At 48.7% G+C, this 13,333-nt stretch overlaps 1 protein-coding gene across 2 annotated transcripts in view; it reads right to left on the bottom strand.

Annotated features, from left to right (window-relative positions):
- XPO5 (exportin 5) overlaps positions 1-13,333 on the bottom strand; it is a 404,361-nt gene that overhangs the window by 218,114 nt on the left and 172,914 nt on the right. The gene's annotated exons all lie outside the window — the stretch shown is intronic.

The following is a 13,333-nucleotide window of genomic DNA, read 5'->3' as shown; positions in this document are numbered from 1 at the left end:
GAATGATCACCCAACCTGCAAAATCTACCCTGAGGAAACGTGCTCTATCTACAGCGGGCCCGTCTCTCTGGAACTCCCTACCACCGGACCTCCGCATTGAGCCGTGCCATACTACTTTTAAAGTGAAACTCAAGACTTGGCTCTTCCGTCAAGCTTTCCCAGAGAGCTAAAAGCAAGAAGAACAACCACCATCCTTGCCTTACAGCAATAATCTAATGTTTATATTACTTCAGTTATATGTTTCCAAGTTGTGTTCTAAGTTGATCTTAGTTGTTTTTCCCAATAGATTGTACTTTATTATATATTATCCGTTCATTAATTCGATATGTTCCATGTAAACCGCCTCCCCGGCGATAGTTATTTCTGTTAAATGTGAACCGGAGTGATATGTATTGTATACAGGAACTTCCGGTATATAAAAACCAAAAATAAATAAATAAATAAATGATTTGTGCCTATTTGTAAACCGTTGCGATGGTACATAGCTTAGCGACGGTATAGAAAAGTTTTTAAATAAATGAATAAATAAGAATTCTGAGATAGCTGGCATTGAAACTCCTCTAGCAGAGATCTTCCAAACTGAGCACCAAACCTCAATTTCCATACCTACACATACACCAAGGATGTAGAATCTTTCTTGTATCACAAAAGGGTATTTACAACCTTCTGAGAATATCCGTTCTCTTACAGATGAACCCTTTCAAGGACCAAGCCATAAGACAAAACAGAGACGGTTCCTCATGAACCACCAGCACCTGAACAGTAGGTCCCCATCCCGAGTCAACAGTAGTGGATCCCATCCCGAATCTTCACTAGATCTGCATATCAGGGATGCCTTGGCAAATCAGGAGCCAACAATAACACCAATTCTGATGCACAGGAATCTTCTGCAAGACTGCCTACCAGAAGCCATGGAGAGAACACCTAAAAAAGATGTTGAACCAAATAGTCTTGAATCAAGTCATGCAAACGGGATGATCCGCTTACCTCCCTTCGGCTCAAATATCTTTGCACCAAGACCCATCAGGCCGAGGTAATCTTTTCCCACCCCGCGTAGAAGCTTGACAATCTGCCTCTGACAGCTTTTACAGCAGAATGGGTGCCCCTGGCTTCATTGGGTAGGTTTTCCACGACCAGCACCCTGGCCCGTGGACTCTCTGCCTGGGCGCCGACCTCCACGAAAGGACTGCTGACGTCCCGAGGCCGGCCTCGACCCCAAAGGAGCTGAAGACCTACCAGGGCGAAATCTGCGAGAATCCCGAAAACGAGCCAGCGGGAGAAAAACCTTCCCTGAAGGATTCCTATCCTCTGGCAATTGATTGCCCTTGAACTTCCCCAGCGATTTCACCAACTGGTTGAGATCCTCCCTGAAGAGAAGCTTGCCCTTTAAATGGGAGGTTACAAAATTGAGACTAGGAAGATAAGTCTGCTGACCAATTACGCAATCAGAGCAGGCTACGAGCCGTAACCGCAGACACCGTACCACGCGCAGAGGTCCTAATCAAGTCATACAACCCGTCCGCGACAAAGGCAACTCCTGCCTCCAAACGCGCGGCTTGCAAGGGCCCCCCCGCCATCAACTGGGGGTTGCAGCTGCCTCCCGAACCCAGCAAAGACAGGCTCTCTGTATGAGGTTGGTGCAAACTACCAGAGCTGAGACCTCGAAGACTTGCTTCAGATGAATCTCCAGTTTGCAGTCCTGAATGTCCTTCAGCGCAGCAGCCCCGCCACAGGAATGGCGTCCACCTTCGGTATCTTTAGAAAATCCAAAACATCCTGCGATAGCAGGTAAAGCTTCATCATGGCTCTTTCCACTTTTTTTTTTTTTATAAAGTAATTTTTATTGAGAGAATAAACAATAGAACAAACAGATATCCGAAAAACGAAGGTCCCTCAACAAATGCTTTTCAGGATACACCCATCACACCTAGATCCCAAGAAACTCTTCCCACCCCCCTTCCCCTCCCACCCACCCGGTACAGAGAATCCCAGAGTAACAAGCAACCAAAGCCAAGAAGAAACAAAAGAATGACTGTGCATCCATATACAAGTGAGCAGGTGCATGTACAACACATGAAGAAACTCCAGGTCTCAGAGAAAAATTGCCAACGAACCGGGATCTTAATATTGGCTAGATAATACAGCAAGAAGAGTTTCAACAACTTCCTAGGAGGCAAGTACAGGGCCGGTAAATATACTACCCCTAACAGCCTCGCTCTTCACACTTGGTCCGTATTTCATATCTCCAAAGGCGAAATCTTTTGAATATCCACTGGAAGAACCGCATAGTAGGCTTGCCAAATGTCTCTAAAGTGTCTCTTCTTGCTGGGAGAGTATCTGGCATACAAGGATCCATACTCCATTTGATACAGTTCCATCATGAGGGTAGACCATTGTTGACGCGACGGCTGAGTTGGTTCTATCCATTTAAGTAAAATACATTTTTTGGCAATCAGACACGCCTTGGACACAAAGAGTATATTGTCCACCGAGACACTGGCATCACCCACGTCATTATTCAGTAAGCAGAAGGAGGACGACCACGAGAGATCAGTGCCCAACATAGCAGAAACAGCGCTTCTCACTTCCTCCCAGAACGCCTGTATAGAACTACAGGACCATAAACAATGTATCAAGGAAGCCTGCGGCTGAAGGCATTTCAAACAGGAATCAGAGGAAATTAGTCCCATGAGCTTCGCTCTCATCGGAGAGATAATAGTCCTGTGAAAAATTCGTTGTTGAAGTTCCCGCAAGGTGACATTAGTTATCAGTTTAGGAATAGAAGCATATGCCTCTTTAAGCATAGAAATAGTCAGTTCCTCCCCACAGTCCAAAGACCATTTAGGAAGTAAAGAGTCATATATAGAATAATTTTGAATTACACATAAATAAGAGTACAGACATGATGACGCAGTTTTAGCCACAAAACTTTTAAGCAGATTAACAAATTGGGGAGAATCAATAGGTCCAGTGAACCCTTTCATAACAGCCAAATAAGCAGCACGAAGATTACCATAAAGTAAAAAATGGTGGGGTCGCATGCCCAATTGCTCTTGGCATTGGGGAAAGGATCGTATTGTACCCGTTTGAGGCAGCCAAACCTCTCCCAAAGGCCAACCAGGGGAAATGCCAAGACCATATACTTTAGGAGGGAAGGGAGAAATACCTATCACACTGGATAAAGGAAAATGCGTAGACACCTGAACAGGAAGCCCCAGAGCCTCTCGCACATGTGTCCAGACGGAACGCATGGTGCGAACCATACCAAACTTAAGTTGTCGCTCAATTGGCACACGGGACTGAACATGTAAGACAAATCTGGGATCCAACGGTTTGCACACGGCCTGTATTAGATGAGTATCCGTGTACTGGGATGAACTCAGAAGCCAATCCCCCAGAAAACGGAGGTTGGATGCTCTCGAGTATAACATGAAGTCCGGAAGGGCCAGGCCACCCTGCACTTTAGGCGCCATCAGAGTACTATACGCCAGCCGTGCCTTTTTGCCCCGCCACAGAAAAATTCTGAGCGCCCTTTGTAATTTACAGTGATCTTTCACAAGCAGAAGACTAGGTATCATGGAGAGTAGGTAGAGTAAGCAAGGTGCTAAAACCATCTTAACAATGGCGATTCTACCCTGTAGGGAGAGAGGTAAATTATGCCAACTCGTTAGAGTTTGAGTCGCCTTGGCAATCGCTGGAGGAACATTTAAGGCATACCAAGTCTCCGGATTAGGATGGAGCCGAATCCCCAGATATTTAATGGTAGAACTCGCCCACTTTACAGGAAAGTCCTGCCACCCCAAGGTCAGTGTACCAGTTAAATCCAAAGCCTCTGTCTTATCCAAGTTCAATTTAAAACCAGAAAGGGACTGGTAATGAGAAAATATCTTAAGAGCTTCTGGGAGAGCAGTGCGTGCATGCGTGAGGAGAAGGAGAATGTCATCTGCAAATAACAGAGTCTTATAGACTTGATTCCCCACAGGGATTCCGGTAACACTTGCCGTGTGCTGGAGTTTACAAACGAGAGGTTCCACAGTCAAAATAAATAAAAGGGGAGAGAGAGGACACCCCTGTCTTGTGCCTCTCCCTAGAGAGAATTCCCCCGAGAGTAAACCATTAACCAAAACTCTAGCTGTGGGATTGGAGTATAAAAGGGTAATATAGTCAAAAATCTTCCCACAAAACCCCATTTTACCTAAGACCTGCTTAAGGAAAGGCCATGCCACCCTGTCAAAAGCCTTTTCAGCATCGCATGTCACAATGAGTGGTTCTGGTAGGGAGGAAATAAAGCAATTTTCCAAGGCAGCTTGCACCTTATGGATGTTAACCGCCGATCTCCTACCGGATACAAAGCCAACCTGACCGGGTGAAATCAATAAAGGCATAATTGGCTGTAGTCTAGTGGCGATAACCTTGGCATATAATTTAATATCTAAGTTCAGTAGAGAGATCGGTCGGTAGGAGGAAGCTAACAGCGGGTCTCTGCCTGGTTTAGGAAGCACCACTATAGTGGCAGACCGGAGAGTAGCAGGCATTGAGCCTTGGGCGACCATGCCTTCAAATAAAGATTGTAAACTCGGGGCTATATCTGGCGACAAAGATTTATAAAATATCGCGGTTAATCCATCAGGGCCAGGGGCCTTGTTATCTTTTAAAGCTTTAATCGCAGACAGAATTTCTGGGATCTCGATAGGACGGTTCAGGGAAAGGCGTTGCGCCTCAGTTAGAGTAGGTAGAGGGAGATTCCTTAAAAACTCTGTAATTGCTACCTTGTCAACCTGCTCCGCTGAATATAAAGCAGTATAATAGTCAGAAAACAGTTGGGCAATATCTTTAGACACAGACTTAACTGCACCACAAGGAGCACGTAGATTAGCAATAAATTTAGAGGACTCTTGAGACCTAAGGAGCCGTGCCATAAGACCGCCAGCCTTATTTCCGAAGTGAAAAAAAGTGTATTGCCTAAAGCGCAGGGTCCTTTCCGCCCTAGCATGTAAAAGATTGTTGAGCGCAATTTGTGTGGCTTTGTATTGGGAGAGCAAAGCTTCATTTCCCCCATTAGTAACCTGACGCTTAAGCTGGTTTAACCGTTTCTCTAGAGAGAGAATGGCTTCATCTGCCTTACGCTTTTTATGACTAGCATAGCCAATAATTTCCCCTCTTAAAACAACTTTCGCAGTCTCCCACAATAATACGGGATTACTGGTATGTTGTGCATTAAAGGTCAAAAAATCATGCCATTTGTCCCGCAGGAATTTCGGGAACTCTGGATCCCTGGTTAAATGGGAGGGAAACCTCCATTGCTTGGGAGTATTGGCATCCGCGATCACCATCGCACCTATTACCGGGCAATGATCAGAGATCACGAGCGAGCCAACAGAGGCTTTGGAGAACTTCGGGAACAAACTTTCAGAGATTAACAGGTAATCTATGCGCGTTCTAGTCGAGTGCGCACGTGCCATGTGCGTAAATTCTCGTTCCCCTGGATGTAGGACCCTCCAGAGATCCAAGAGTTGTAAGTGCTTACCAAGAAACAATGGACCCTTCCTCTCGCTTAGGGGATGCCCACCCAGATAAGGATATCTGTCCAATTGAGGATCAATTACAATATTTAAATCACCCCCCAAAACAATAGGACTAGCTCCAAACTTGGATAGGTGAGTCAAAAGAGTACTAAAAAAAGTGTGGTCATAAGAGTTAGGAGCATACACAGATGCCAAAACAATTAACGATCCCATTAGTTCACCATGGACGATTATGTATCTCCCATTGGGATCTATTATTGTTTCCTTAACTGTAAAAGCAACGTTGTTATTGATCAGAATAGCAACTCCCCTGCTTTTGGTGTTCCCCGTAGCATAGAATACCTGAGACACCCATTTTTTCTTCATTTTAACCACCTCAGCCGCGGACATATGTGTCTCCTGCAAGAATGCGACACTAGCATGTAGTTTATGTAAATGTGCCAGCACCTTTTCCCTCTTAATCGGGGTACCTAAACCCGCCACATTCCACGTTATAAATTCTAACCCCATGGTGGAAGCCTGTAGAAGAGCCCTTGCAGAAATACATCAGTTAGACAGATAGTGAGCCTCCACGCCCATACATACATCAGTAAATACATACATAAATCATACATACATCAGACAATACCAACCAATCACTACAATGTTTTACTTCTTGTTAAACTTTTTATCTCTCCTCTAACTCTAATCCCAGTTAGAATAACCCCTGTTTTATTGTAACTTTTTCTTCTATGCACTTGTTATACTTTTGTAATGTATACTCTTACGTTTTAGCTATGTACGTTATAATGTATTGCTCACCCCTTGTTTTATGTAAACTGACATGATACGAACTTCCGTGAATGCCGGTATAGAAAAACACAAAATAAATAAATAAATAAAAATGCTTCATATCATGATACACAATCATACCTTGGACCTTAGCCGGTCTGAGAAGCTCTGTACCTTCATCCCAAATCCCCCCCTCCAACCCCTTCCCCCCTCCACTAGCCTCTGGTATGGAAATAGTCAGACAAATCAACAAACAAAGTAACCCCCTGCACCAGAAACTAGGGCACTTAGTTGTAACCCCCAAAAACATGAACATCTGTCGGAGAGACACCATAACTTTAGTGTGCTCAACCCCCACCCCAGACCTCCCCCTCTTAACAAGGCAGCAACCCTCAACGGGGTACGTGAGCCAGCCAAATTGTTCAAAATCATATGCTGGATATATTGAGTTGAAAAGAAAAAGAAAAAGAAATGTACATAAACAGAGAAGTATATCCAGGATCCCCTGGAAACCAATCCAGCATCTGTCATAGGCAATGAAAAGGAATGCATATCCAGGAAAACAAGCAACCCATCATCCAGTAGGCTGTGCATCCAGACACCTATATCTGGTCAGTCAAAGGAAAATTAACCGAAACTAGCTCACGCTGTGCCTATCAATCAACAAATATTTGAACCAGCTCCATCTTCCGTGCTTAGCCGTACGATTCAAGAAGTATCCGCCATCGGTGCAGCCTGCAAGGTATGAACGTAGTTTTGAGCATCTTCTGCGGAGGTAAAGGATTTGAAGGCTCCCTGATGAGAAATATTGAGTCGCGCAGGATACAGAAGAGAAAAACGTATCTTCTTTGCAATCAGTTCTGCACAGACTCCATTGAAGGCTTTACGTTTGGTAGTTACTGCAGGGGAGAAGTCTTGGAAGACTAAGATTTTTAAGTTTTCATAAAGGAATTCTTTCTGTTTGCGGTAGTGTTGTAGAACTAAGGATTTGTGTGCAAAGTGAAGAAACCGCGTAATGATCACTCTGGGGCGGCGGTTCTGGGCCCCATCTGGTTTCCTTCCTATTCGATGTGCGCGCTCCAGTAGGCCCCCGGATGGAGAGGCCAACGACGGAACAAGGCCCAAGAGCCATGCTTCCAGAAGGTGAGGGAGATCGGTTTCCACCAGGGTCTCTGGAAAGCCCACAAATCGCAAATTATTCCGACGAGAACGGTTTTCTAAATCGTCAATCTTCTCTGTTGCAATCTGCGCCGCTTTTTCTAAGTCTGCTACCTTCCTCTCTAGAGCGCCCACATCGTCCTCCACAAGTCCGATCCGCCCCTCAGCGCGTTCTATCCGTGAGTCGAAGTCAGTCAGGGAAGCCCGTACCTCAGCTATTTGCTCCGACAGCTGATGCAGCCGCACATCCAACGCGGCCACTACGGCCTGAGAAATTTTGTCCTCCAGAGATTCAAGAGGTAGGGCTTCCTCATCGAGGCCGGCGGCGGCCATTTTGGCATCAGGGGGCTTCGGTTTGTCTTTCTCCTTACGTGCAGTTCTTGTCGCCATAAGAAGCAGAATAAAGCCACTTGCAGGATCACTAGAAAACGAGGAGTCTATAGACGTTTCTTCGAGGCAGTTAGGTTACGATAGAGCCAGATGACGAGGGATTAATCTGGGGTGACGATCGGAGCTCAGGCTTTTAGCTGCCGCTGAGCTCACCACATCACGTGACTCCCTCTTTCCACTTTTAAACCCGCATCCGGCAAGTCCCACTCCCGGGTCACTAGCTTTCGGACCTTCTTAGGTAATGGGAAGGAAGTCTTCGGACCCTGAATCCCATCCAGGACAGGGTTGACACCTTCGCTGTCTGATTCCTCCTGTGAAACTTTGATCCCCAGGATCTCCAAGATCTGGGGAATGAGAGGTCGGAGCTCCTCTTGCTTAAAAAAGTGCATTACGCTGGGATCATCGCCTACCGAGGGTGGGAGGTCATATTGGTCCGGGTTGTCCTGTATCACATCATCCATATCCTGGTTGAGTCCCAGATCTTGATCCGCCCCAGGGTCTGAGATATCCCTGAGTGGGGCTGGCTACCTATCCCCACCTTGAGCCCCTTGGTGAGCCCCTGCAGGGTGATGGCGGTCTGGGGACCCCATGGGTATCCGCTTTGGTGGAGGTTCCAAAGGGTCTGGCTGCGCTGCTCTCTTCAGGATCTCCTGTTTCCTAGCCAGGAATGCCTGAATGCAGCAGGAGCACAAACTTAGGGCAAAACTCCCCTGAATTAAGACCACCTCCCGCAGGAGGGTCCGGTGGCCCAGGGTCATCTCCAAACACGGGAATTTAGTTCACTGGAGAAAGAATGGGAGGGGCGTCCTCCTCCCTCGGCAGCTGCCGTGAGTTACCCTCCCCCACCGAGGAGGCCCGTGGCCCAGAGGACTGGAGCCCTTGCCTGCTTGCTGCTCTCCCCGAGGAAGTTCCCTCCTGCCCTGAGGAACAGAGAGAACCCAGGGAACTAGCATTTATGGCCTGCCCTGACGCCCCACACGCGCGGCAGGTTCTCAACTTAGGCCGGGGTGCCATTGAGAAAAAATTCCAGTCAGAAAACCTTCGCGTGACTGCAGGAGCTAAAAATAGAAAAACTCCCTGCCAGCGCGAAATTGCTGAAGAGAGCTGCCAGCGCAAATATAAAAAGAGGCCTCACACGCGTGCAAAGGCCTACCACCCCCCTCCGAACTACCCAGAGCCCCAGGCCGTCGTGAGGACCCATGGGATTAAGCTCACCATTCCAGCTGGCCTGCTGACTAAACGGCACAGCCTGTCCCCCAAATTAACTCCTCCTACCTTGAAAGACTTCTTCCTTGCTTTCTTTCTTACCCGAGAGAGTTGGAGTCTGAGGAAGGAGTGAGAGGAGCCTCCTCAGTGCTTGAGGAAACCAGGAGCCCCTGGATATCGAGACACTGGCAGCGATGTGGGCGAGACACAGGCAGGGGTATCCAACCCCCCGGACACCCGGCTTCAAAAGAAAATTATTCCTTAACTGCTAATTTTCGTTCCTGTATTACCACGGATCAGTCCAGACAGTGGGTTATGTCCCCCTTCCAGCAGATGGAGTCAGAGCAAAAACTGTAAGGACGGCCCCTAATAGATTGGAGCATCCTCTGTGTCCCTTCAGTATAAAGAATATCAAAGCAATCAAAAAACATTGGATGGATCAAGTAACATTGAATTTTAACTTTAATCGTGTAGACCGGAGTCAAAGACTTGCAAAAATGAACTATAGTCACATAACACCACAAAGTGAATTAAGCAGTCGAGCTGAGGACAATCCCTATCCCATAAATCCTTAGGGAGGGCGTCTGGACTGATCCTTGGTACTACAGGAACGAAAATTAGCAGGTAAGGAATAATTTAGTAGCAAAACATCACCCTGGTGTAGCAGGAAGTGATCCTGTAGCAAGGACCTGCTCTCCAGGTGATGTATTGTCCTCTCGCACTGAGGACAAATCTCTCAGGGCTACTGCCCAGGAGGGAAGGGTTAGGTTGGCCATCATGGTTGGTGATTCGATTATTAGAAATGTAGATAGCAGGGTGGCTGGTGGACGTGAGGACCGCCTGGTAACTTGCCTGCCTGGTGCGAAGGTGGCAGACCTCACTCATCACCTAGATAGGATTATAGACAGTGCTGGGGAGGAGCCCGCTGTCGTGGTACACATGTGGGCACCAACGACATAGGAAAATGTGGGAGAGAGGTTCTGGAAGCCAAATTTAGGATTTTAGGTAGGAAGCTGAAATCCAGAACCTCTACGGTGGCATTCTCTGAAATGCTCCCTGTTCCACGTGGAGGTCCCCAGAGGCAGGCAGAGCTCCAGAGTTTCAATGCGTGGATGAGACGATGGCGCAAGGAAGAGGGATTCAGCTTTATTAGGAACTGGGAAAATGTTTGGGGAAAGGGGAGACTTTTCCGAAAGGATGGGCTCCACCTTAACCAGAGTGGAACCAATCTGCTGGCACTAACTTTCAAAAAGGAGATAGAGCAGCTTTTAAACTAGAACAAGGGGGAAAGCCGACAGTCACTCAGCTGGTTCGGAGAAATGTATCCTTGAAGGATACTAATGAAACAGGAGAGTTAGGGCATCCCAACAGAGAGGTTCCATTAAAAGCAATTGACAGGTCTCGCAGGAGTGGAAACCAGACCTGTTGGGTCCAAAAGGGCACCATGAGGATCATGGTCCCTCTGTCCTGCTGAAGCTTCAGCAGTGTCCTCAAGAGGAGTGTACGCATACAGCAGGCCCCCTCCCCCAGTGGAAGGAGAAGACTTTGCAGGTCGGATGTCCGCCCCCCCCCCCCCCCCCCCCCCGACCACAGTGAGCAAAACTTGCTCACATTGTAGTTGTGCGGGGAGGAGAAGAGGTCGATATCCGGCCTACCCCAGTGGTGAAATAGCTTGGCTGCTAGCTCCGGGTTGAGGGACCACTCCTGTGGCTGGGATGAGCAACTAAGTCGGTCCGCCAGTTCGTTGCAGCAACATCCCCTGTGACAGGACCCAGGTCCAGACCTGCACCTCCTCGTGACAGAGGAGGAACGAGACCGTGCCTCTCTGTTTGTTGATATACCACAATCACCGCCTAGCTGTCCATCAGGACTTCCTTGTGCGACAACCAGTTTCTGAATGCCCACAAGGCGTAACGGATTGCCCGAAGCTCCAGGATGTTTGACAATGGGCTTCAGAGGTGGTCCAGAGACCTTACATGTGGATGCCGTCCACATAGGCTCCCCACCCTGAGGAGAGGCGTCAGTGGTGAGGACCACCTGAGGCGGAGCAGTTTGGAAGGGAAGTCACCTCTCCAAGTTGGAGAGGTCTTCCCACCAGGACAGAGACACTTGCTAGTCTGTGATTGTGACCTGAGGCTCGAGGTCTTGACATGGATGGAGGCCGCCATGTGATCTAGCAGACGGAGCAGAAGGCGGGTGCACACCTGCTGGCTGTTGTGGACAAAGGCTGCCAAGTGAGGCAAGAGCCCGATCCTAGGGCAGAAAACGTCTTTGCTTGCGCCGTGTCCAGCCTGGCCCCTATGAAGTCCAGCTGAGGAGACTGGCAGAGGTAAAACTTGGGGTAGTTAATAAACCCCAAGGCTTGTAGCGTCTGCACTATCAGGGTTAGAGCGCTCAAGGCCCCTGCACAGCAATCGCTCTTGACCAACCTGCGTTGGTCTAGGTACGGGAAAACATGTACCACCCAACGTCTGAGATAGGCCGCCACCACCGTCAGGTTTTGGTGAAGATAACATAAGAAGCTGCCGTACTAGGACAGACCAAGGGTCCATCAAGCCCAGCATCCTGTTTCCAACAGTGGCCAATCCAAGTTACAAGTACCTGGCAAGATGAGGGGAACTGAGGCCAACCCAAAAGGCAGCACCCTGTACTGATAATGGGCACCCCCCCCCACAAAGCAGAGATACTTTCTGTGGTCGGGGAAAATAGCTATGTGAGCGTAAGCCTCCTTGAGGTTGAGGGAGCAAAGCCAGTCTCCTTTTTTGAGAAGGGGAATCAGCGTGCCCAGAAAGACCATCATGAACTTTTCTCTTGCGAGAAGCTTGTTCAAAACGCCCTCAGGTCGAGGATGGAGCGCAAGCCACCATTCCTCTTGAGAATGAGGAAGTACCTCGAATAGAACCCTCTACCCTGCTGGGGGCGAGGGACTGGCTCTACCGTGTCTGCTACAAGAAGTGTGGAGAGTTCCGTCTGAAAGATGGCCTGCTGGGCAGACTAACCAAGATGGACATGGGGGAAAGGTCTCTGGAAGCAGACTGAAGTAGAGACTATACCTCTGTCGAATGATGGCAAGGACCCAACGGTCCGATGTAACATCCTTCTAGCGATGGACCAAGCCTAGAAGCCTGCATCCTACTGGATGATCTGGCATCAGGGGTACTCTCGACTGACTTTCACTTCCTCGCCGCCAGTCAAAAGCCTGTAGCCGGGGCTTGCTGAGGCCTGGAGGTTTGCTGCTGGTGTGGGCGGCCCCTGGAGCTGGTGCATGGTGGACGAGCCTGGGAGACCAGAGGATATGTCCTCTGCCTGTAGAAGGGCTTTCAGGATCCCGGCCTGGAGGATTTAATGGCTGAGGACGGGGCATCTGAGGTGCAAGCTGAAAGCTGTTGAAGGGTGTCATGATGGTCCTTCAACTGCGTTACCACATTCCGGACCTTATCCCCAAAGAGGTTTTCACCTGTGCAGGGGAAGTCGTCTAGCCTTTTCTGCACCTCCGGATGGAGGTCAGAGGCTCTGAGCCAGGCCATTCTCTGGGCGCCAATGCCCACTGTGGCTACGTGGGCTGCCGTCTCAAAGACGTCATAGGTGGAACGCATCTCATGCTTGCCAGCTTCTAGACCTAATAGGAGAATGGCCGAGAATGCCTCTTGTTGCTATTGAGGCAAACTCTCTGCGAGGTCCTGGACCAGTTTCCAGAGGTTCCGGTTGTACTGGGTTATGTATAGCTGGGTAGGCGGCAATATGGGCAACCAGCATGGCTTCCTGGAATACCTTCCTGCCCAAGGCATCGAGCTCCCTATGCTCTCACCCCGGAGGCGTTTGTGCAAGAGCACCGGCCCTTCTTCAGAGCAGACTCCACAACCACCGATTTGGTGGGGGAGGTGATGCTTCTCAAATCCCACGGCTTACTGCACCAAATCGGTGGTATCAACCTTACAGTTGACTGGGGAGATAAAAATAGGATGCTCCCACGTCCGAAGGAGGTGGTCCTTAAAGATGTTGTGGATAGGAACCACCATGATCTCCTTAAGAGCGTCAAACTGGTGTATTTCCAGCATTTTATGTCGCGCATCCTCCTCGGTGAGCAAATGAAAGGGAATGGCTTCCACTATGGCCCTGACAAACCCCACAAAAAAACAAGTCCTTGGGGAGGGGGGGACTGGCGTCACTCCTCTGGCAATCATCTCCCCAAGAGTTGTAAGGCCCTTCCTCCTCACTAGGGCCTGTGTAATGTGGGCGAGAGCTGTGAGGGCATCAGTCCTGGGCTCCGATGGTTTCGGAGG

The sequence above is a fragment of the Rhinatrema bivittatum genome, chromosome 3 (assembly GCF_901001135.1).
Source record: "Rhinatrema bivittatum chromosome 3, aRhiBiv1.1, whole genome shotgun sequence".
NCBI lineage: Eukaryota > Metazoa > Chordata > Amphibia > Gymnophiona > Rhinatrematidae > Rhinatrema > Rhinatrema bivittatum.
Note: the sequence above shows the minus strand (reverse complement) of the source record. Positions and strands in the feature narration are given on the sequence as shown.